Source organism: Seriola aureovittata, chromosome 16, assembly GCF_021018895.1.
Source record: "Seriola aureovittata isolate HTS-2021-v1 ecotype China chromosome 16, ASM2101889v1, whole genome shotgun sequence".
NCBI lineage: Eukaryota > Metazoa > Chordata > Actinopteri > Carangiformes > Carangidae > Seriola > Seriola aureovittata.
In genome coordinates, this window is record NC_079379.1 from 23,882,111 (window position 1) to 23,905,367 (window position 23,257).

The 23,257-nt window shown below is 43.1% G+C and overlaps 2 long non-coding RNA genes across 3 annotated transcripts in view; one reads left to right on the forward strand and one right to left on the reverse strand.

The window, feature by feature from the left end:
* Positions 1-817, reverse strand: part of LOC130184327 (uncharacterized) — a 43,533-nt gene extending 42,716 nt beyond the window's left edge. The window contains exons 1-2 of one of the 2 annotated variants that reach the window (XR_008829961.1): positions 663-817; positions 85-196 (exon numbers count right to left, since the gene is read on the reverse strand). This is a non-coding gene — a long non-coding RNA (uncharacterized LOC130184327). Of the gene's footprint in view, positions 1-80; positions 197-662 lie in introns of both variants that reach the window. The other variant, XR_008829962.1, reaches the window with a different exon arrangement.
* A 17,417-nt stretch (positions 818-18,234) lies between these two features.
* Positions 18,235-19,401, forward strand: LOC130184202 (uncharacterized). The gene is made up of 3 exons (XR_008829946.1): positions 18,235-18,486; positions 18,685-18,730; positions 19,190-19,401. It is a non-coding gene; the product is annotated as an uncharacterized LOC130184202 (long non-coding RNA).
* Positions 19,402-23,257: the final 3,856 nt, after the last annotated feature.

Below are 23,257 nucleotides of genomic sequence, written 5' to 3' on the forward strand. Positions count from 1 at the left end.
TCCTGTGACAGTTTTCTGGAATAATGTGCGGCGCTCTTTGTGGATGTGTGCGGGCGTCATGGCGACTGGTTCCTCCTTACCCACCAGGTGGAACATTCGATGACTCGACTCCGGGTTCCAGGTTCCGGGTTCCAGGTAGAACCATGGGAATGACCTCCAGGGGGTGTCTCTCACTCTGCCCGTCAGACCACCTGACCTGTTTGATTTTACAAACAGAAACTTTAAGATTTAATCCGAACATTCATACTGAAAGCATAACAACGACAACAACAACAACAACAACAACAACTACTACGTCACATTAAAGCATCACACATCTAGTTCAAAAAACCTCAAATCTAGAAATCAATATGTAAACATCACTGTACACTATTAAACAACACAAAGAACAGCTGTTAGCTTCACCTCAATCCAATATTAGGAAAGTTCAGTATCAATCTCACAGTCTCTAATGAAAACACAAGTGACACGAACAGACTCTCGCATCTCCTGCAGCAAAAATATTAAAAGTGTAATTTAAATATTTACATCTTCATCGTCTGGCTTTAACACAACTGCTTCAGCGCAGTCAGTGATCAATAACTCAACAGACAGACAGGCCACGCAGCGCCGCGCGCGCGCACACACACACACACACACACACATATTAGCCCCAAGCTTACCGAGACAGCTGGAAAACACACACTTCCGGCTGCTTCTTCTTCGTGACTCCTCTGTGTTGGTTGGTTAGCTGGTAGGTTTTACTCACTCTTTACTTTTTAATGCTGCTCATCAACTTCCTTTCCTCACCCAACTTCCCCCTCCCCCCTCCCGTCGCCGTTCCACGTGCACGCCTCATCCCTGTCTCTCACACAACCTTGCTGGTGCAGGTACTTTGATCCACCTGTCGTGTTCAGCCAGGGGCGGGGCTTAACCTCCAGTGATCACTGAGTGGCTGATCATCTCTGTACTTGTTCAACTCAGATAAAAATAACAATAAGAACCTTTATTTTAACTGTTACACTTTTGTTTGTTTTTATTTTAACCATTCACCCTTAACATTAAGCTTTCTGTTTCAACTATTTATCTATTACATTAATCTATAATTTCAGCAGTTAATTCGTTAAGATGAGATAAGATAAACCTTTATTGATCCCACACCGAGGAAATTCACTTGTTCCAGCAACAGAGGGAAACAAGTATAACAACAGAATAAAGTAGAAAAACAACAACAACAACCATAAATAAGAAGGTATGTACATCAATACTTGCATTTGTAGAGATAAATAAAAAGATATTTAACATAATATGCAACAGAGAAATAAGTAAGAGCGTTAAAATGTTAAAACCAAAAGAAAAAAGTATTGAAAATATTGAAATACATTGCACAGAGTATTTACATTAAACAGCATTTTAAAAAGTTGCAATCCAATTATTTATTAATTACAGTTATTGCTTATAGGTATCTATTTCAGGTGTTTTCAGCGAACAGTTTCTCTGCTCACTCGTTTTCAGCTGCTCTCATGTGTAACATTCAGGTGTTATTGCTGGCTTTTTTTTGTTAGTTTGTTTGTTTTTAATTTATTAATTTATGGTGGTTTTACATAATTAAAAACAAGCAGACAAAACATACTCACATAAGGTGCAGTGTTTACAAAAAGGACAATATGAATACATAAATATCAAGTGTGACAATAGGCGGATGTGTTTTTTAAATCTAATTTCTTTGTGATTTCTATTTCTTTTTTATTTATTGAACCCCCCCACCCCCAACCCCCCGCAGCACTACCCTATGGGATACAAGTACCACACCATATCATTAAAGTGTAGGTGCTGCCATTCACAACAGCCCTCAGCTTAAAGCTACATCAGACTCCAGAGCTGTTCAAACAGCTGTGAACAGGAAGAAGAAGCTGCTGCACTTGGAAGCTATAGGATCAGCTGTGAGGTGACAACGAGCAGGTTGCAATCAGCAGGTACAAAGTGTGATCGTGATGTCGTCAAGAGGAGACAAATGTATAGGGGGCCGTGTGTGGAGGGGAGAACACAGCGGAGGTAACTGACACACCGGTGTCTTTAAGTCTTCGCTCTTTCAAATGCACCTGACAAATTCTACAATATACTGATAAACACATACAAAAAAAAATCCCGCCCACGCGTTTAAACAGAGAAAGCTCTTCAGAAACGCACCTTTCCACCCACGTATGTTGACATACGCTCAAGAACAAACTGGTAATGTTCCATCAAAGCTTATAGCGCCCATTAAAAACGCAGAGAGACACACACGGAGCCGCGCTCATGGTTAACACCCACACACTCTTGAATGGCGTGCCTTTCCATCACTGCAATTGCCAGTGACAATCATGTACCCCACTCAATTACACCTGGCTAATTGTTGAGATGCCACGTTACTATACAGAGACTCACAAAGACAAGTCGCACACTTTTATAAAGACTATACATATATATATATAATACATAATTAGAGATGTATAGTATTGCAGTTTTGCATAAGCATGCAAAGCCTTCATGTAATCAGATAATGGATTATTTAAGCATCTGCTGTGCATCTCAACTTGCCGTATAAAGTGATGGAGATACAGTAGATTTTGTCTCTTTTTTTTTTTCCTCTCAGACACACACACACACACACACACACATATAGTGCACACAGTACATGGCACACACTTTGCCTGAAGGATTTTAATTTGAGATGCAGACTCCAGTGTCATAGTGAATGATATTAAAAGTCGTATCATGAATAAATCAGGAGACAGAGGACTCACCTCAGCAATGTGACAGATAAGCAAAGATAAAACAGCACACAGGAGGAGACAGAGAGAGAGAGGGAGAGAGAGGGAGAGAGAGAGAGAGAGAGGGAGGGAGGGAAAGGTTCGCGACTGACGGAGGAGAGAACGATAAATAAAGCCACTTGCATTTTAACAATACAGACAGCGGCACTGCTTGATGTGGGCCATTGGTTTATGGCGCTTCCTAACAAGGCTGTAATGACTTTACTGCTAAAGCCACGACACACCTTCATCTGTCACCTGATCACTCCACAAACTAAACAAACAAACAAACAAACAAAAAAGCTTCTTTTTAAAATACATTTTTTTACATTTTTTTATGACTATTTCCAAACAGGGAACACGTTGATAATGAAACGCTGGATTTGTCACAAATCACTCAGCCGCAGCATCAGTAGAAACGGACAATTTGTCAATTTGTCATGTAGTTACTGAACAAGAGAAACGTCACAGCAGGAGAGAGTGGTGCCTCCCAAAATCTTTCTTTTTTATTTATTTATTTATTTTTATTTTGAAGGGCAAGAATTCATTCAAAACCTGTCGACATTTCAAATCAACAGGGAGCGAGGATGACGGAGCGCTGTGCTGGTTTTAGGTGGTGTAAATATGTGAGACTCCAGTAGAGGGCTCCAACTCTTACTCTTAAATTTGGAGCCGATCTTTATGCTAAGCTAGGCTAAGTACGTCCTGACTGCAGCCTTATGCTTAGCACACAAGCTTGAGATTCACATCAAGTCTTTCCGGTTCAGTTTCTAAAGGGAAGCAACTTTTTATCAGCAGTAAGAACAGACGTGCTGCTGGAAATACACTGAAGGAAGCGTCCACATATGTTCGGGCCGTATTTCATGGTTGTTGCCACGTCTTTAACGCAGTTTAATTAAAAACAACATTTACATCGTCTTATAAAGATGTTGCGGCACATTTATGGAAAACAATTGCAATTACACATCCAGCAGCAACAGAATTCATTTGGATTCATGTTTCTGTCCCCTCCATGAATGTAAGTCCAATATTTTTTTTTATCTCTCTTCAGCGTAAATGCTTCACTATGTTCACCAGCTCGTCGCTAACTTCATCTTGTGTCCTGTTGCCGGGCAGGTGTGTGTGTGTGTAAGGACGTTTCTTTGGAAACAGTGATCAGCTGCATCTGAAACAAAGATCATGAGAGCGATGAGACTCAATCAAAACCAAAACAATGAACCAAAAGACGCTAAAAAACCTCCATCAGTTCCAGGAAGCTGCAGTTCGGTGATGATTTACTCGGAGCCACGACTCTGTTGTTAATATGAAATAGTGATTGTAGTGCAGATGTGAAGGAGCATGCTGGGAGAAAAACTCAAGTGACCGAAGAAACACAGAACAAAAGGTCTGAGTGGAACAATTACACATGAAGGGGATAAAACACAAAACACACCAACCACACAAGAAACAAAAGAAGACAGTAAATCTATAAACTGAAATAAACATCCTATTAATTAATTAGCCTTATTGGCACTTCCTGTATTTATGTACGACGCTTCCTGGGGCTCAACCCCCCCCCCCAACATAGTGTTGAATATACAAAGGTTAGCTTAACGTGCACGCTACGATCAGTGTGTGTCAGTGTGTCGGTGTGTGTCAGCTTCATGAACAGGAATTGTCATTTTGCTGAATGTCTTTTCTTTCATTGATCCTCCACGATGTTTTTGTTTGAAACTAATTCTCCAGTCGGAGGCAGAGTTTCCGCTGAACGGGGAGTCGGCTCGCGCTACCTGAGGGTGTCGCACCCACTGGGAGAATTTAATGTTTTTTGAGTCTTGTCTGCCATGTCTGTTGTCTCCCATGATGCACTCTGTATCCCCACCCATGAACCCCACCCACCCACCCATGAAAAGCCATTCAAAAGGACAAAGGAACAGAGAGACGAAATCATCCCGCTTCTAACTGTGGGCTGGGGGGGGCTCTGAGGCCGAGAGGAGCGTCCGCCGTGTCAACTAGTGTCTGCTTGTGTGTACGTGCACATACGTGTGCATGAATATGCATGTGTATTTTGTGTGTCTGTGCTGTGGTTACCTCTGAGGGGGGAGACAGCGGTTCTGTCGGCAGGTTAATCCAGCCCTCGGGCTAAGCATCAAACTTTCAGATCAGCGAATCAATAATTCAGACAGCAGCTTGTCAAGATCTATCACAGAACACAGACTGAGAGGCAGGCGGCGGCACGACAAAGGCACAGAGGTGATTTACAGCCTCATACAACTCGCACAAATACAAATAAAGATGGACGCAGACTCCCTGCGTAATTGTGCGCTGATACACTTGCTCAAATCACAGCCACACACACACACACACACACACACACACACACACAAGTAATGCTCAAAAGCAAGGAAACATGCGCATACATAAATTTGCTCACACACAAAGAGCCACACCTTGACTCTAGTCCCCAGAGATATTTCAATATGTGTTGGAAGGGAACTGATTGATGGTCAGAATCACTTTTGATTCCCAAACCTCAGAGTCTAAACTCATTCCCACTATGACTACGATGCGTCACAAATCCACTGCTGTGCTTAAGATCCACCAGCCAGTCCTTGAAGCGTATACCCGCCCTATTAATACGGCCGTGGCACTGTTGTAAATCCCCTGCAAATCAGAGGAACGTAGCAACAAACCATGTCTGTTTAGTGTGCATTGTGGGGGAGTGAGCTGGTAGGGGGTAAGAGAAACTGAGGGATATTTCAGTGTGTGGGTGTATAATGGCTATCAGAGGTGACTTTCAGTGGGATCAACTCAAAACACTCGCACACAAACACACAAACACACAAACACACAAACAAGCTCTTTTTTTCTCTTTCCTCGCACAGTCACAGACACAGAACATTAGCTTATACAGATAACCATATCAAATGATCATGCTGCAACTAGCAGGCTCTGTGTGTGTGTGTGTGTGTGTGTGTGTGTGTGTGTGTGTGTGTGTGTGTGTGTGTGTGTGTGTGTGTGTGTGTGTGTGTCTGCTTGAGGCAGTCATAAAGTGAAAGTGCTGACGCTCAGAGACATTTTCTTGGAGCTGAGTGAGCCCCTGCAGGCCTGGTAACCTTGACTTCCATGCCGTGCATGAACCAGAGGCTGGCAGTTAATGTGCTGTGTATATTTGTGTGTGTGAGTGTGTGTGTGTGTGTGTGTGTGTGTGCACAGTGCAACCAATCACAGCCCACCTTACAACCACAGGTGGTCTGTATGTTGTAACCCTTTACTACAGGCTCAGTGACCCACACGTTGGAGCGGGAATCTCTGGGTGAAGCATCAAACTAAGAGTCTCACTTCCTCCTGACATCAGTTTAATTCACGATAGTTTTGCGTCTCAGGTTACAGGCGGCGCTGAACCTGCTAATCGTTTACTCGTTGGGTTCAATCCAGCTCGATAGGAACATTTGCAGAAGCTTCTCCACGCACTGCAGCTCTCTGCATCTATGTCTTTTTAAATCTACAGGTGACAATGTGTAACTACAATAGTTAGAATAGTTAATATTCTTCTAAAACAGCTGTTTTGAAGCTGAGGACCTTCACAACATGTTGCTGGATGATGACAAATCTGCTTCACGAACTGATGGTGATTTCTCCAATCTTTGCTTTTTAAATCCAACGCGACAACCTGAGCGAACAAAATGACTTTGATTGAACGGCTCATTACTTACGGACATGCCACCACAGGGGCCGTATAGGGAGCTGCAGGGATGACGTACGTTTGTTAGAAGTTAGCATCACACCGGTTCCCTCCACTAACAGGTAACTGGATTTTTACACTGGCAGAAGATAAAATCTGTGACAAACAAAAGTTTAAGATACTTCTTTACGTTACCAGAAGCAAAATTCAGTTCAATTCAATTCAACAAACTTTATTTGTCGCATAGAGAAGAAAGATAAGTTAAGCTGTAAACGCACAAACCACTGTCGCATGACTTCAACATCTCCACCTCTAAACTTCAACTGTTTTACAGACGTAAAAGCTTAAAGGAATCAGGGCTGGAGTATTATTAGTAAATGTCTTGTCTTTAGCTTGAGTTAACCACAGACATTATTTCAGTTGTTTAACCAAAAACCCTTTCAAAACACACGTCCACTTTGGGACTAGCTAGTGCTAAAATGCTAAGTGCTAACTGATTTCCAGGTTTTTAGGACTCATTCCTGCAGAACACACTGCTGCTTCGTTTCAAAAATCAAAATGTTGAGAAACACGGTCCTAAAAGTTTGAGTTAGTGCATTAATAACAGCAATTTATATAGCATTTATTTTTCAGTTTTAGACTGCTATCATTATGGGTTATTGCACGTTTTATATAAACCAAGTAAATAAATGCAAAAAAAAAAAAAAAAGAAAAGAAAAAACCCAATCCACATACTTTCAGTCCGGGGCTTTTTTGTGGTTTGGGTGGGAATCAATTCAGAATCGAATCTCTATTCTCAAAATTGCCTTAATAAATAAAAAAAAAAAGGGGGGGGGGGGGGGTTTCCAGGCTCTTACTCCAGTGTGCCAAAACATTCATTCTCTCTTTTGTCCAATGAATTGTTTAATGAAACATAACTGTCCAACAAAGACCTCAGCAAACAAATTAAGTAGAAAGAAGTGTGTGTGTGTGTGTGTGTGTGTGTGTGTGTGTGTGTGTGTGTGTGTGTGTGTGTGTGTGTGTGTGCATGTAGGATTTTTATCTGAAAAACTGAATTTAGTAATTTGGAAAACGTGACTTCTCTGTCATTATGTACGCTGTCTCCCCGGCTCTCTCTCGCTCTCTCTCTCTCTCTCTCTCTCTCCACTGTAACATCAGTCACAGGGAAAACCCATCATTATCCACAATGCCGTGCGGCTGCGGCTCTTTTTTAAAAACTTGACACAGGCTGGAGGCCGAATCGGTTGGAAGTTTTGTAAAGCCGTGCAGTGCATGTTGGTCTCCGGCTCTTTGCTGCTTTGCTTTTAGTTCGTCTCAGGGTGATGTCATATGATGTTTCTACAAAATAGTTCAACTTTAAGCCATAAAATCTAAAATACTCCCAAATGCCTTCCTGTTGTTCAAGCTCTTCCTCCCTTCTTCTGTTTGGCCGAAAATAAAAACGTGAAACCATGATATTAGAAACAAAGTACAAACATTGATTTTTGGAGATGTAGAAGAATCACAATTCTTATGTGAATCAATATTTCCCCGCTCACTAATAGGCCCCTTAGTTCTAATTAACTGAAATCATAATGCTGCAGTGAAGCTGAGACGGCCATATTCTTCCAAACCACAGTTTGTTTCCTGTTTCCACACGACAAAGGCGAGTGCAAATATATGACACACATGTCCCTATATAAAGAGTGAGGTTGCCATATATGTAAACTATAAGGGGATGTATTATTATCACATATATACATCCTCTGGACATATGAAGATAATATGAGATTAATACTGTGAAAGTATCAAAGCCTCAGTCCACAGAGAAATGCACACAGCCTGTATTCAGAAACTGAGCCTTAAAACCAGCCGTCAGGACTTCTGGAACTTTGTGATGTCACAACAAAGCAGTCACCAAGCCCCGCCCACCTGGACCCACCATCCAAACCTTTACAGGATTTGGTTTCTCTGAGTGTTTTTACCTGAAATCTGCTTTATTTTTATTGGATCACTCAGAAAACAGTCAGCCAATCAGAAGAGAGGCTCAGAGCCTCCTCTCTTCTGATTGGCTCACCGACCTGTTGCTACTAGAGCTCCAGAGAGAAGCCTGAGAGAGGAGATGTAAAACTACACTGAGATGGTTTTTATATCTTCTGATGGATCAACACTTCAAATAAAACACAGAAGAAGAAGAAAATATGGAGCTTTAATGATAGATATTTAATTTATATATGCAAGTTTATCAAAACAACACACATAGAAAAATTCTATATGTGCTTTTCTTAGTATTTCTTATAAATTTTAAACATGTCCATCTTCCCATTAGACTTTTGGACCCTACTGTATATAATATCAACATATATTGACAGGCTTTGAGATATAAACATACATACATAAACATATATTTGGATTGGCTAGACATATAGTATATGTCATTATATGAAATCACTTCAATTTCTAACAGGTTTTATATTTTATCTTCAAATGTGTGTGTGTTGATATTGTGTACAGATATTTCATATATGTAAATTGATCACATTTGGATGAGAAGCCAGCTGAATAAAAAATGGTTTTCCCATTTTGACCTCGAACCACATCCACCACCTCTGGGATGACATGGAACACCGACTGTGAGCCAGACCCCATCACCGAGCATCAACCTCACTAATGCGCTCGTTGCTAAATGGGAGCCAAAATGTCGAACATCTGGTAAAACACCTGCCGAGAGGAGTGGATGCTGTTATAGCAGCAGATTAACGCCCACGATGAATCATAAAAGCTTTCAAGTTTAGGTCCACTAAATAGTTTGGGGTGTGTCCACAAACTTTTGGCCGTGTAGTGTAGCATTTCCATAGTTGTATTTGTTTGAAGAACCTTGAAATATCACCTAGACTCATGATGGAGGGAGTTAGCGAGAGCGAGAGGAGAGAGAGAGAGAGAGAGAGAGAGACCAATCTGACCTCAAGAGGAGAGGCAGATAAAGAGATAAAAGGATAAAGAGGGATGAGAGACGAGATGGAGGATGCAAGAGAGGAAAGGGAAGGAACAGCCTGCCTGCTTCCTGTGTTCATCCATATTTCACAGCACTTTCAATTAGTAGCAGTGTGGCTGCAGAGCGGCCGAGAGAGATAAAGGGAGAGAGGGAGAGAGAGAGAGAGAGAGAGGTTTGCTCCAGGTCACTATGGCCTGGTAATGTCCTCTCTCTCTCTCTCCCTCTCTCTCTCTCTTTAAAGGTGTTTGCAAACATAAAGTGTGTTTGCTTTGGCCTGCAGCAGGGCAGGAGCTCTTCGTTCGTTACATCTACATATTGCTGGGGTTATTTTGATTGTGGCAACACTTCAAGCGGGCTGTAATTTATCAAGAGGAGCCACATGGAAACAGTCTCTTTGTTCCATCAAAATAAAAAATAAAAACCGCAGGTGAGATGTCTTCTTTTCTTTTTCTTTTTTTTTTTTAGAGCGGCTGCGAGAGGCTCAATTTACAACTTTTTTCCCTCCAACCTGGTGCAGGAGGAGGTCGGGTTCAAAGTCCAAACAAACACAAATCTGTGATTATGATATTACGGCACGGTAGAAATTCAGTTTGAAATAGCTGCAGAAACTGTTTCCAGCTGATAGTAAAAGGATTTCATGTCCCGAGTTCACCTGAAGACCGCGGACCTCGACTTACCTTTTGGTGCATTTACAGGTTTTTTAAATGTTGAAACGTTGAAATGAATCTGTGAATGTGGAAATACGCGTCCACTTGGTGAGAGTTAGATGAGACGCCCATCTGATACGACCCATAGGAGCGTCTCCTGGAATGGCACCAATAGTACCGGACCTCGGTCGTCATGGTTACGATAAGAAACACGCAGACTGCACCAAGAGTGGCGTACCTTCGTTTCGTCACCATGGTTACTACAATAACGGTCATGGCTCGCCTTAGTTTTAGGAAGAGGTCGTGACTCGGGTTAATGTGAGTACTTCCTCAACATCACACGATCTCTGTTGTCATGGTTACAGTTCACACGGGAATCGAACACACGGCTCTCCTGCGTCGCACGCACGCATCCACCACCGCCTCCTCCTGACGTGGATCTACGTCACCGCCACTTTTCCCTTCACTCCCGTCATAATTACTGCGACCACTAGGTGTCGCCTAGCAACAAAAGGTAACTATGGTTCACAGTAACCTGCTGCACAGACGAACTGTGGGCTTGTTTCTTACAGGAGGAAATGTCTCGTTAAAAAAGACATTTCTGTAAAACTGCAGACAAAATACCTCAAATCACAAACAAGCTCAGAAATTATTCTTTTACTTGTGATTTAGTTTTTAAAACCTTTTTCCGGCTCATTGAAAGCGTAAGATTTTGCTCAACACCGACACATCATCGGACACATCTCACAGATGAGAGAGCGCAGAGCGGCGTTCATGCCTTCAGTTCATTTCCTGTTTGGGTCGTACTGAGGTGCGTTCAGGTGTCCAGCATCTTCTGAGAAAAATATATTCACCTGCTGAACGCTCCGCTGTGTTCAGCAGCTAGTTGCTAATTTCATCTTGTCTGCTCTTTGGCGCTAAGAAGGTGATGTGAAGTGGTTTTTTCAGATCTTCTTTGGTAAAAAAAAAACAAACAAAGAAAGAGAAAACTGCATCTGCAAAATGACACTGATAAGAGAAGAGAGAACCAAAACAGCTGTTTTTCGCAGAGAGACGCTAAAAAGCCACGTGGAGGTAAAAACATCACCATTACTATCAATATTAAAAACTGTGGCCTGAGATGACAGACATTGCTCCCCGTAGCCATAACCTCCATCTCACCCAAGCCGCGTGTCCAGTTTCTGTGATGACTGTGTGCTTGCAGCCAGTCGAACCCTCCAGAGTTAGAAACGATTGGTCTCCACCAGCGACGTTCAGAAGAGCCTGTCAGCCAAATGACAGGGTTGTTGTCGGAGCAGATCAGAGGTTGTGAGTCAGTGCTGAAGCTGCCTCCTCTGACCCGATCTGAGGTCTGAGTCCTCAGCTGGACACCGCCAGGATCCAAGTGTCAGCAGGGTCTGACTGTAAACCACTCACCGCCGCAGAGTCCACAATCCGCCGTAGAGGAGGAAGTCATCACTGAGAAAAAAAAAAAAAAGGTTGTTAGAGGACGACGCTGAGGTGGCGTCGAAGCTGAGAACGTCAAGTTGAGACGGTTCCATCGGGAGAAAACAAACCTGTTAATGACCCAGAACACATCTTTAAAGTTCGAGATGGGCTGAATGTTGTGCAGCCAATTAGGAAAATAAAACGTATTTATATTTTCTAATTGCTGGGATGAAAGGCTTTACTTTACTTTTACAATGAATCTTAAGCTGCTCAGTTTGCGTTTGTTCACCAAAAGCTTCTTCAGTTCATCTTCAGCCATTACTGTTTCATCCAACTTCCATCTTCTGCTTTGAGTTATATGTGGAGCTCATTTCAACCTGGACTTTTCAAAATAAAATCTGAAAATCTCTTGGTTTGAAAAAATAACAAAAAAAAAAACAAAAAATCAGACTTTAAAATCTCAGCGTAAACACTAAGTTTATCGCTTTTTTTGTCTTACGTAGCAATTCTTTTAATTCTTATCAATTAAAAGTATTTATATAAGTATTTTCTGAGCTGTCGTTGCTTCAGCAACTTCTAGATACATAATGAGGTAAAATTTGATGGCAAACACTGTGTTGTGGTCAAGTTAACGAAACTTAAGGTTTGCATTGACTTTTTTAATTGATAACATGCTTGACATTAAAGGTCCCATATCGTATGAAGTGACATTTCCATGTGTAGTGTGATTATAGATCAGCTCTAGCTTCTATATTAATACTGTGAAAGTATCAAAGCCTCAGTCCACAGAGAAATGCACACAGCCTGTATTCAGAAACTGAGCCTTAAAACCAGCCGTCAGGACTTTGTGATGTCACAACAAAGCAGTCACCAAGCCCCGCCCACCTGAAATCTGCTTTATTTTTATGCCATCACTCAGAAAACAGTCAGCCAATCAGAAGAGAGCCTCAGGCGTTTGATAACACCACAGAACCTGTGGTACAATCCTGCGGCGAACGTCCCACAACACCACAACGGTCTCCACAGCAACCACAGGAACTTGTGGTGTATGTGGTGAAGTAAAAACCTTAGACTGTTTGCACTAAACCGCCTGGAAATCCATCCAACAGTTGTTGAGACATTTCACTCCGAACCACACATGTCAACATGCTGGTGGCGATCATCAAACTCAGCAGGACTCATTCTCTCTGGACCACGACCGACCGCGGAAATCCTTCCAACAGTCGCTGAGATATTTCAGACCAAAGCGGAGGGCCGACCGACCGAGCACCACTGCCATCCATGGTGTGGCTAAAAATACGTCATTTATATTTTATATTTTAAGCATGTTAATGTCACACAAAAGAATGAGCAGATGACAAAACGACCGCCATCTTTAAAAAGCATCAGTGCGTGTATCAGAAAAATTCTTCTTGCTAGTTCAAACGTACTAGAACACTGAGACATTCAGACCAAACTGTGACCGTGACCTCGTTTTATGGCTCATGTGCAAACATCAAACGAAACATGTGACACCCGGTTGAAAAGCACTGGCCCACACTGGTTGAATTGGGGAGAAGTGGAATTAAGGGTGCACGTGATGGGCGACCATTCCTGCCGCAAACCAGCAGCTGTTATCTGACACCACCTGCTTCTCCAGGGAGCCGCGGCCTACAGAGAGGGGATGCCAGCCCCCAGGCGTAACCCCGGGCAATGCATGTCAGCCATATGCGCGGCCTGCTGCAGGGACCGGCGCGGCAGGGAAAGAATGAGTCCAGTGTTGGGGTTGAGACAGAGAGACACTGTCAGTTGGGGCTGTATTCTGGCTGACAGCTCAGCTGACGCCAGGCCAGGTCAATCCACGGCCACGGAGGGGCTCAGGCTCGCCCCCTTCAGCACCGCAGCGCACCGTTCTGATGTCAAACATCCTGCCGTTTGATAAAAGTAGAGCCACGGGACACGGAGCAGAAGACATGACTGCGGGGAATGACGAAGAGTGACGCGTCAGGAAATTAATTAACGTTGGGGGAAAGGAGTGAAGCACCTGCCTCTGGGCGTGCAGAGCGAGCATCTGAATCAATGAAGCTGTGTTCAGCTCTCTCTCTCTCTCTCTCTCTCTCTCTCTCTCTCTCTGACCAGCCGGCCGACCTGCGGCGGTTAGCAGCACATGAAAGTGTAATGAGATGTCTATCGCCCGGCTCAACTTCACCCCCTCCGTTTCAAGCTACCCACAGCTGGACGGCAACACTGTGACATGATAGTACCGCTGACACCTTGGGAATTACAGAGAATTGCCCCCCCCCCCCCCCCCCCTTTACAAAAAAATAAGAGAGCAAAGTCTGGAGGCGGACAGTGTTTTGGGGGGAGATGATCCCTCTGTGATGGATGCAATCTACCTGCCATGCAATCTAACACTCCTCCTGCCTCTCAGTCTCAGTCTGACACTGCAGGTTTCCTCACACGTCCTCTGAGCTGGAGTTTTAATCATGGTAGGATGGAGATGAATCAACATTCCTCACAGTATTTTGTGGCAGGTTCGTCCTACGTCTTACGCAAACCTCAGTTTACTTAGCACTCGCAGTGTCACACACACACACACTGTGAATTATAGCTTTGGAAAAAAACGACTTAATTTGTCTTCATCCTCGGTGCAAAGTGCTTGTGTTGGTGTTTCTCCACTTTATTTCTCAGAGATTGTCTGCCAGTCAAATTGTCTGAGCTTTTTCCTCTTGGCAGATAACCAACATGTCTCAGTCCTGTCGTTTACCTGCTAAAACTATTCACTTCTTTTCATTAAAATAATTAAAACTACTTTTCTTCCCCATAACAGACCCACTTCATCTGAACCAAACAGTGTGTTAAAGCTTTTGTTTTAAGGGCTCAAAATGTGTTTATAGTTCTAAAAATCTGGCGTTCATCGAAAGAAGGAAGTTGAAACCATTTAAAGCTCCTCCAGTGTAAAGGTCTGTGTCCATGTGTAGTGTGATTATAGATCAGCTCTAGCTTCTATATTAATACTGTGAAAGTATCAAAGCCTCAGTCCACAGAGAAATGCACACAGCCTGTATTCAGAAACTGAGCCTTAAAACCAGCCGTCAGGACTTCTGGAACTTTGTGATGTCATAACAAAGCAGTCACCAAGCCCCGCCCACCTGGACCCACCATCCAAACCTTTACAGGATTTGGTTTCTCTGAATGTTTTTTCCTGAAAATATTCTTATTGGATCACTTAGAAAACAGTCAGCCAATCAGTAGAGAGGCTCAGAGCCTCCTCTCTTCTGATTGGCTGACTGACCTGTTGTCACTAGAGCTGGCTAATATCATAACACACCCACATCTGTCAGTGACTGAGTTCAATTAGGGATAATGTAGGTGCCAGCTTTTCCATTTTTCATATATATATATATATATATATATATATAAACAAACGCACATATACTGTATACACATGTATACATATATACATACATACTGTATTTGCCAGATTAAAGTCTGCTGGACTACAGTCTCTGGTGTCCCCAAATCCAACTGGACTAAAATATTACAGATTTCAACTGGTTATAGGTTCAATTACTGCTATTTACTACTGATAATAACTAATAACAATATTACTGTTCCTTTATAACTGCATGTGTCTGGATCATCAAACAGAGATCTGAGGTTTACGGCCAATTTAAAGACAGATCGTAGCTGAACCACCATCAAAACCTGTGGTTCGATGATGGTTCACGAGAGGTGATGATGTCACTCTTGTTTGCACCAGTTTGATCTTGGCTCCTCTCCGCTAACACTCCTTTCTCGCAGCTTTTCCCATCATCTGATACGTCGTTTCATTGATCTGTTTTCTCTCCTGCTTGTTTCGGCATCTCCACATGGAGTCAACCAGAAGAAGTCCCAGGGGCAAAACACAGAGTGGCTCGAGGAAGGCTCGCGCTCTTCAGCCAACGTTAAAGCCCAGAAATTATACACATGCAGCAGCAGCGGTCCAGGTGTCGGTCCCGGATCAATTATTTGTGTTCTGATTTAAAGGAGCCACAGGTAGAGCTCAGACACGGAGGTGTAACGGAGGCTGTCGACAGTAGAACTCAGGAGTAATGTCTTAGCGCTGGGATGGCGAGACTGGGCCGGGCTGTGGAGAGAGATGACGAGGAGCTGGGCGAGGCAGGTGAAGGTGAACCTGGAGCACAGGTAAACAACCGGAGTCAGGAGCAACACGAGGAAGCGGGAACTCAAAAACTTGGATTTTGGCCAAAGAGTGGAGTCAGAGGCCGGGGTTTAAATACTGCAGCGGCTTGTTGAGTAGATGAGCTGATCAGAAACAGGTGTGCAGCTGGTTTGGCGGCAGCAGGAGGCCACGCCCAGCAACGCAACACACACACACACACACACACACATAGACAAACTGGGGACAAACAAGCGTGAACGCAAGGGAATGAGTGAGAAACAGTTTCTTCAAAATAATGTGTTGAAAAAAAAATTTTTTTATGCTGTTGTACGTATAAATATATATTTACATTTATTGAAATTCCTTATATGAAATATATGTACATATAAAATAAAGCATATATATATATATATATATATATATATATATATAAACCTATTAGAAATTGGAACAATATCATATATTGACATATATGTCTCACCCAGACAAATATGCATGTTTATGTATGTATTGTATCCATCCCAAAGCCTGTTAATATGATGATATTATAAACAGTAGAAGAAGAATAGAAGAAGATGGAGGCCATAAGTGAAACTAACTTTAATGCCATGTACAAACAGGGTATCTGCTCCAACTACTGCTGTCTAGATGATAAATTCAAGCATGGTTCATAGTTCAGTTATAATTCATGGTGTGACTTCTCTCATAAAGACTCCTAATATTCAACCTTCTCTCTTGTGCAGATTGAATCAAATTCATTTTTCATCACTCTTTAATTCTTTCAAATAATTGCTCCTGATTTAAATTAGTTTATTAAACTGTATTAATTCTCACATGCTGAGAGTGTCAGACAGAGTGATGATGAGAAACTGTGCAATAGAAAATTATATTCCCCCTCCATTAAAAAGGCATTTTAAACTCCCATCAGTCGTCTCAAGACTTTTGGACCCCGCTCTGTGTGTTACGGCGATTTTCCTTTGTCTTTTCTTTCCGGTGGATACGACCACTAACGTTAATAAAATATGAAATACCTTCTCATACTGATTGACCCAGACACATTTCTATGCGAGAAAAATCTGTTTTCAAGTCTTCACCCACCCCCACAGCAACAATGAACTTCCAGATCAATTAGCAGTCAGTATCACAGTATGTACTAAGCCCGAGCCGCGTGTTATTGAGGGGATAATTGTTGCCTTGCGGTGGTTTGAAGTTGCTCGCTGACTGACTGACTGACACTGATACATACACATACATGAGCGGTAATTACTAACAAGCACATAAAGACACATAAAGAATGAGTGACACTGATAATTAACACACATGCAACACATGGTCTCCTCTTTGTTGTGCCTTTCAGAGGGGGTCTGTGTACACCCCAGTCAGAATAATCCATCTCCATCATGTCGACACAGCGCTCTGTCTCTGGGATTGTCACACTCACTAATTACTCTTTAAGATAATCAGCCTGTGTGGCTGGAGATGCAGCTCCCCTCCACGGCTCCGTCTTCTCGGGGAATGAGAGGTTTAATCTGTGGCGAGATCAGAGCTACTGGGAGCAGGAGGAGGAGGGATGGGAGGCGGATGGAGGGAGGCGGGTGGAAATGAGAAGGAATTTGGGCATCTTAACAAACTCTTAATTACGTTCTCTATCCTCTGCTGGTGGCAGGCGTAAATGGCGGTCCCCGGGGAGCCTCTGATCCACTTTCTGATCTGCAGAATTCACAGCCGAGCTGCTGATCAAAAAGATGGAGCGGCCTAGATGCTTCAAACACATGGGACCTTTTTCCAGTGTGGGACTCATAGCTTGTCATTGAGCGGAAGTTTGAATTGTTGAAATTCATGCTCAAAAAAAAAAAAAAAGCAGAAACAGCTCAGCTCCCTTTAAAGACAAGGGGAGAGAAAAAAAAAGAGAATTTGAAGAGAAACAGGGAGTGTTCAATGGCTCCATGAATTGATAATGAGCATTCATGCAACGTGCTGAAGGCGTTTGTCCCATATATGAGGCAGAATTCAGTGGAGATGACCTCCACCCACATCCTCGCCGTCCTAATATGCCAGGCACAGCGTTTGATGTTCGCCATCAGCTGAATCCCTGGGGAGGCTCTGCTGTAATAACCCACAGCAGCGAGCGCACTGCAACGCACTCGCCAACAGGAAGTCCCACCGGTCTGTCCCTTTTGAGTCAGGAGGCCACTGAGGCCACTGATCACGACGCGTTACTGTACAGTGCGCCCGCTGACCGCCGGTGTCGCGTACCACGTCCTCCCTCCATGAGAAATCTAACATCAAATATCTTCGGATTTACAGCATCTGTCACGACCACGGCCGTGAAACATGCTCATTTCTGATTGGCCGGAAGGTGTCCAATTACGATTGCGTAATGGCAAACATAAAACAAGGAGCATAAATTAGTGCACAAGGTATATTAAACTGCAGGTAACCATAGCAACAGGGCTTATGTTTGATAACTTTCTAACTGAAATAAACCTACAGTAACCAGTCGGTTAAATTAAAGGGGGCTGTTTGTTAAGTTTTCCTGCGCCGCCGCAGAGCGTGGTTTCTTGCCGGGAGCAGGTCGGCGGCGATTGTCGCTTCACATGAGCTTCGGCCCGTCGTCGCGTTCACAAGACGAGGTGATAATCTAATCGCTCTGAGCAGCGCTACGTCTCCAGGGCAGATCGGAGGCTACAGTGAGTCGCTAAAGTCGACAGGTGGTTAGCGTGCTAACTCTAGTAGAAGGAAAGACGTGATAGAAACACGAGTTAACATCGGTGTAGCTTTCCACCTCTGGAGACAGATGTTGGCGAGAAAAAGGGAATGAAGTTTCACACTGAACTCACAACGTTGCTTATAGACTGGTAAGTAAACAGCTGCTGATGCTAACGCTAGCTATGTAGCAACAGCAAAACTTAACAAATAGCTCCTTTAACCACAAACACGAAGCTGGAAACACAAACTTTTCTAAGAAGCAATAGCACAAACCTGGCAACACGATTTCACCTTTTATTTCCATGTATCATAACGTTGACTTGTGTTTGTTTTTCTGTGGTGACGAGAACGCCGTGCTGGTGATCATCAGCGAGCAGGAACATCCAGCGACTGGTGAGATATCAGTCACCGAAAAGTAGTTGTTACTTCAATTTCAACAGCCTAATAATGTGTCAGTCAACATTACCCATTGATTAGTTAATCTGTCATAAAGTACATCATACGTCTGTGACCTCAGCACGCTCATGTTTTCAATCTCAAACAGTATGTGGTGTAATAATCACTTTGCATAAACGCTTATAGGCGTCAGATTCTCCAGTCCCAAGTGCAACACCGATTCCAAGCTGACGCCAAGTCACTGTCGTCAATCAGCCGATACTGTAGCAGGGAAACACCCTCCCTGTTTTCACTGTGGAATAATATGCAATAGATTTTGTGTAATTTGAGTTTGTACTGTATTTCCTCATGATAAAAAAAAGATGAGATGAGAAGAATTATTGAATTATGTCAGGGATGTGTGCTGCTGGTGTTTTACCAGAATTTGAGGAGATCAGCTTCTCATTATTTGTGCAGGTTGGAGATGGTTCTGTCTGGGCGAGGCCTCGGCTCGGGAACAGTTTTCTGCACAGTGTCGGAGAGGACACGCGGCCTGGGAGTTACCTCTGCCTTTACACGCCTTTCCTCAGGCAGAAGTGTTTTTATTCTTCTGCGCTGCTCGACAACTAATTAGCTCTAAAGCAAGAAATTTGAATGGCGAACCAGTTTTCTTCTATTTAAGAAAAATAAAGTTAATTTGCAACAGAGGTTTTGAATCAGTGTATTTTTTGAGGAAATAGTGCTGGATGAACTTGGAAGGCGTGAGCTGAACATGCATTAATATATGCAATTACATCCAAGCTATAATTTTCTTCAATCATCACCATAAGCTCAGAGTAGGAGGAAGCTCAGACTGGACATATGGAGCTCTGGGAAAATTCCCGGACTGGCCAATGTGAAATGAAACGGGCAAATCAAAGCGAAAACAACACTGGGTTTGGTTCGGTCCGTCTGTCTCCGTCAGCCCTCCCCTGCTTTTAACCTGACACTGATGTCTGCCTGTCATCACAGGCGATCGGCCGCTGTGCACGTACGCAGCAACACAACGCTCAGTGAACTCAAGTGCAGGTGGATGAAACTGCAGCTAAAACAAACAGATATGACCACGAGCAAAGGACGTGGTTAAACTATCCAGAGCACGTCGTAACCTCACAACCGCCCTCTCCGAGTTCACTCTATGTTTAAAAAAAACTAAATGGCATCCACACTTATGTAGGAAAGCGGGACAGATGTGTGTGTGCATGGAAATAAGAAAAAATTCATTAATTAAAATAAAAAAGTAGTTTTTGTGTGTAGTAATAAAACTAAACAATAGGTTCCAGACAGAAAGAGAAACCTGCGGTTGTTTCCTCAATCAAGCTGCCAAGTTGTGACGGCGTTAAATAACGGCCAGACGTGTTTTTGCAGAACATTATGATGTCACAGTGAAGCTCTTCCTCCTTCATCACTTCATTTTACCCTTAAAGTCATTTGAGTTAAATTGTGTCACAATTCGTGAATGAATTTGTGAGTTATGGCCAAAAGAGTGTTTCGTCAGGTCACAGTGACCCGAAACTTTGACTTATTTTCACCAAAATCTAATCAGGTCATCTTAATAATAATGATAATAATAATAATCATTGTTATTATTATTATTTTAAAAGGACCATAATGCATAAATAATTCAATATAGAAAAGGACAATTAAAAAAAAAGACACACAAACACAGTAAAAGAAATAAAAGGGTGAAATTTTAAATTACATTTAAATCTCTGAGTCCAAGTGAATGTTTTTGCCAAATCTAAACAAATTTTCCTAAAGGTGCTCTTGAGATACCACATTCAAGAGGCCTTAACCGTGTTTTGTGAGGTCACTGTGACCTTGACCTTTGACCTTTAGCCACCAGAATCCAATCAGTTCAGCTCGGAGTCCCAGTGAATGTTTGTGCCAAATTTGAGCCGGTTCCGTCAAAGCGTTCCTGAGATATATCACGTCCACAAGACACAAACGGGACGATGAACTCCTCTTTATGTTTTCAGGGGAAAATGTATCTTCCTCTTTCTAAATCTTTTCTTCTTCACGTGTTGATGTTTTAGTGCTGGTGCATTAGTAATACAGACTGTGGTCATGAGAAGAAGCACAATAACCAGTTTACAAACTGCACCTCTGGATTTCAGTTCCTAAAGAGAGAGAGAGAGTCGCTGCGTTTCACTGTTCCTCACTGATATTAACCGACAGACCGTGCGCTTTCCACGGATACGTGCACCAGCGCAGAGTTTGCACTATCAGCCTACAACCTTTGTGTCAGATCACAAAACTCCACATCCTGTGAAATATGGGGACGTCTCTGAACTAGCTGCAGAGGAACATGGGAGATTAGGGAGGAAAAGTGCATTAAGATGCCACGGTTGTAAATATATACGAAGAGAGAGAGAGAGAGAGAGAGAGAGAGAGAGAGAGAGAGAGAGAGAGTGTAAGAGGGAGGAGGAGTGTAGGTTTTTAAGTTGCTGTCACCATGTCTGTCAGAACAGATCCATCACAGCTCTGACACGTCAGGCTTCACATTTGCATGGAGTGCAGCAGGAGCTCGTCCTTATTATGCATTCTGTCTCACACTAACCTCCCTCCCTCCACCAGACGAACTAACTAGCATCTGAAAGGCATATTTTATAAAACGGCATGAGCTGGGGATGATGGAGAGCTGTTATTGGCTTCTGACAGCGTGTGTGTGTGTGTGCGTGTGTGTGTGTGTGTGTGTGTGTGTGTGTGTGTGTGGGGCTTTGGGTACCGCCATCTTCCCAGGTGTACAAGGATCAGCCATCTTGTCAGGTGAGCTGCTGCTAACTAACTATGTAGTGCTTTGACTGTCTCTCTGCAGGCTGACGCCACACACACACACACACACAGTAAGCGAGGTGAGGGGGCGATGAGGACACAGTCGTGTGTGTGTGTGTGTGTGTGTGTGTGTGTGTGTGTGTGTGTGGCACAGTATGGCAGTGCAGATGCAGTCAGTCCCTCAGTGAGGAAGCCTCCACTGGGACAGACACAGCTGTGGCACGGCATCGGGTTGCTAACGAGCCTTATCACACAGGCGCTAGACTAGAAACACACACGCACGCACGCACACACACACACACACCAAAACACACGTGCAGACAACTGTGCACAAACACACACTCAGACAGTCACAAAACTGAGATATGGGGTGATGTACTGGTGTGTTAAACTCTCAATCATACACACTCTGAAATGTGTGTTTGGTTGAGCAAACGCGCACACACACACACACACACACACACACACACACACACACACAATCTCATAAACATACATACATACACAAACCCAGAGATGATACACATGCTCCCTGATCTACACACATAATTAAGTATAATATATTGTAATTAATTATAAATGGAGTTAAGTTCCTTAAAGACATCCACACACACACACACACACACACACACACACACACACACACACACAACTAATGAGACAACCACTGAGTCACTGGTGTCAGCTGGTCAATATATCAGCTTATAATGTATGACAAGTGTTAATGTGAAAACCTCATAACTCCACATTCTCTCTCTCTCTCTCTCTCTCTCTCTCTCTCTCTCTCTCTCTCTCCAGGGGAAGTGTTTCCAGGGGACACAAGACAGTGATGAACCCGGGCCGGGACGCACTTGCATGTATGTATCGTGACACATCTCTGTGCGCTTGTTACAGTCACAAACTCGTGAACAACACCGAGGTTCGTCACTTTTGTTGTGTCCCCCTGGAAACACGTCCTCGCCGCACGTCTGTGTATTTGCTTGTGTCGTCAGTTTTTGCAGCAACGTGTGTGTTTTCTGACGTCGTTCGAGTTTTGTCTGTTTGCATGTGTGTTTTGTGAAGTTGCGGTGCGTTGAGCCCTCAGGGCCACCGTACCATCCAACCAGTCCTTGGCGATATGTGGAATTAGCTCGATGCCTTCTCCATGTAAACGTATATGGAGTCTTCGTGTTGACCTCGCAGCAGTGCACGTGCGTTATAGTGAAATAACACAGACACACACACACACACAAAAAAAAACATATGTTCTTATTTGTTTTTATTTTTTTACGGTCACCAGATGAGCAGATACATCATTTTAGAAAAGAAATTGATATTTGCAAAAAAATTATAATACAATTTTCTCAATATAGATTATGTACAGAATGAAATGTAGTCAAACTGAAATAGCATTCTGCCTCTTTGTCATCAAGAAGACAAAGCAGTGAGGGGTCTGAGCGGTCCTGCATACACCCGTCTCCCTAACCAATAAATATAAACTGTATATATTATGTATGCTGCACTCAGCCAGGCATGGACAACACCAGGGCCAGTTAGTTCTCAGCAATATTCCCTTAATCAGTTCTTGTACATCACTGTGCCACACACACACTCACACACACACACTCACACACACACACACACACTCGCACATCCATGAGAAGCTCAACACACAAATGCACACAGGCCAGAGAACAAATTACAGTTGGGTTACAACAATGGGCCATCTTAACTCATGAAAAGGAAAAAGAA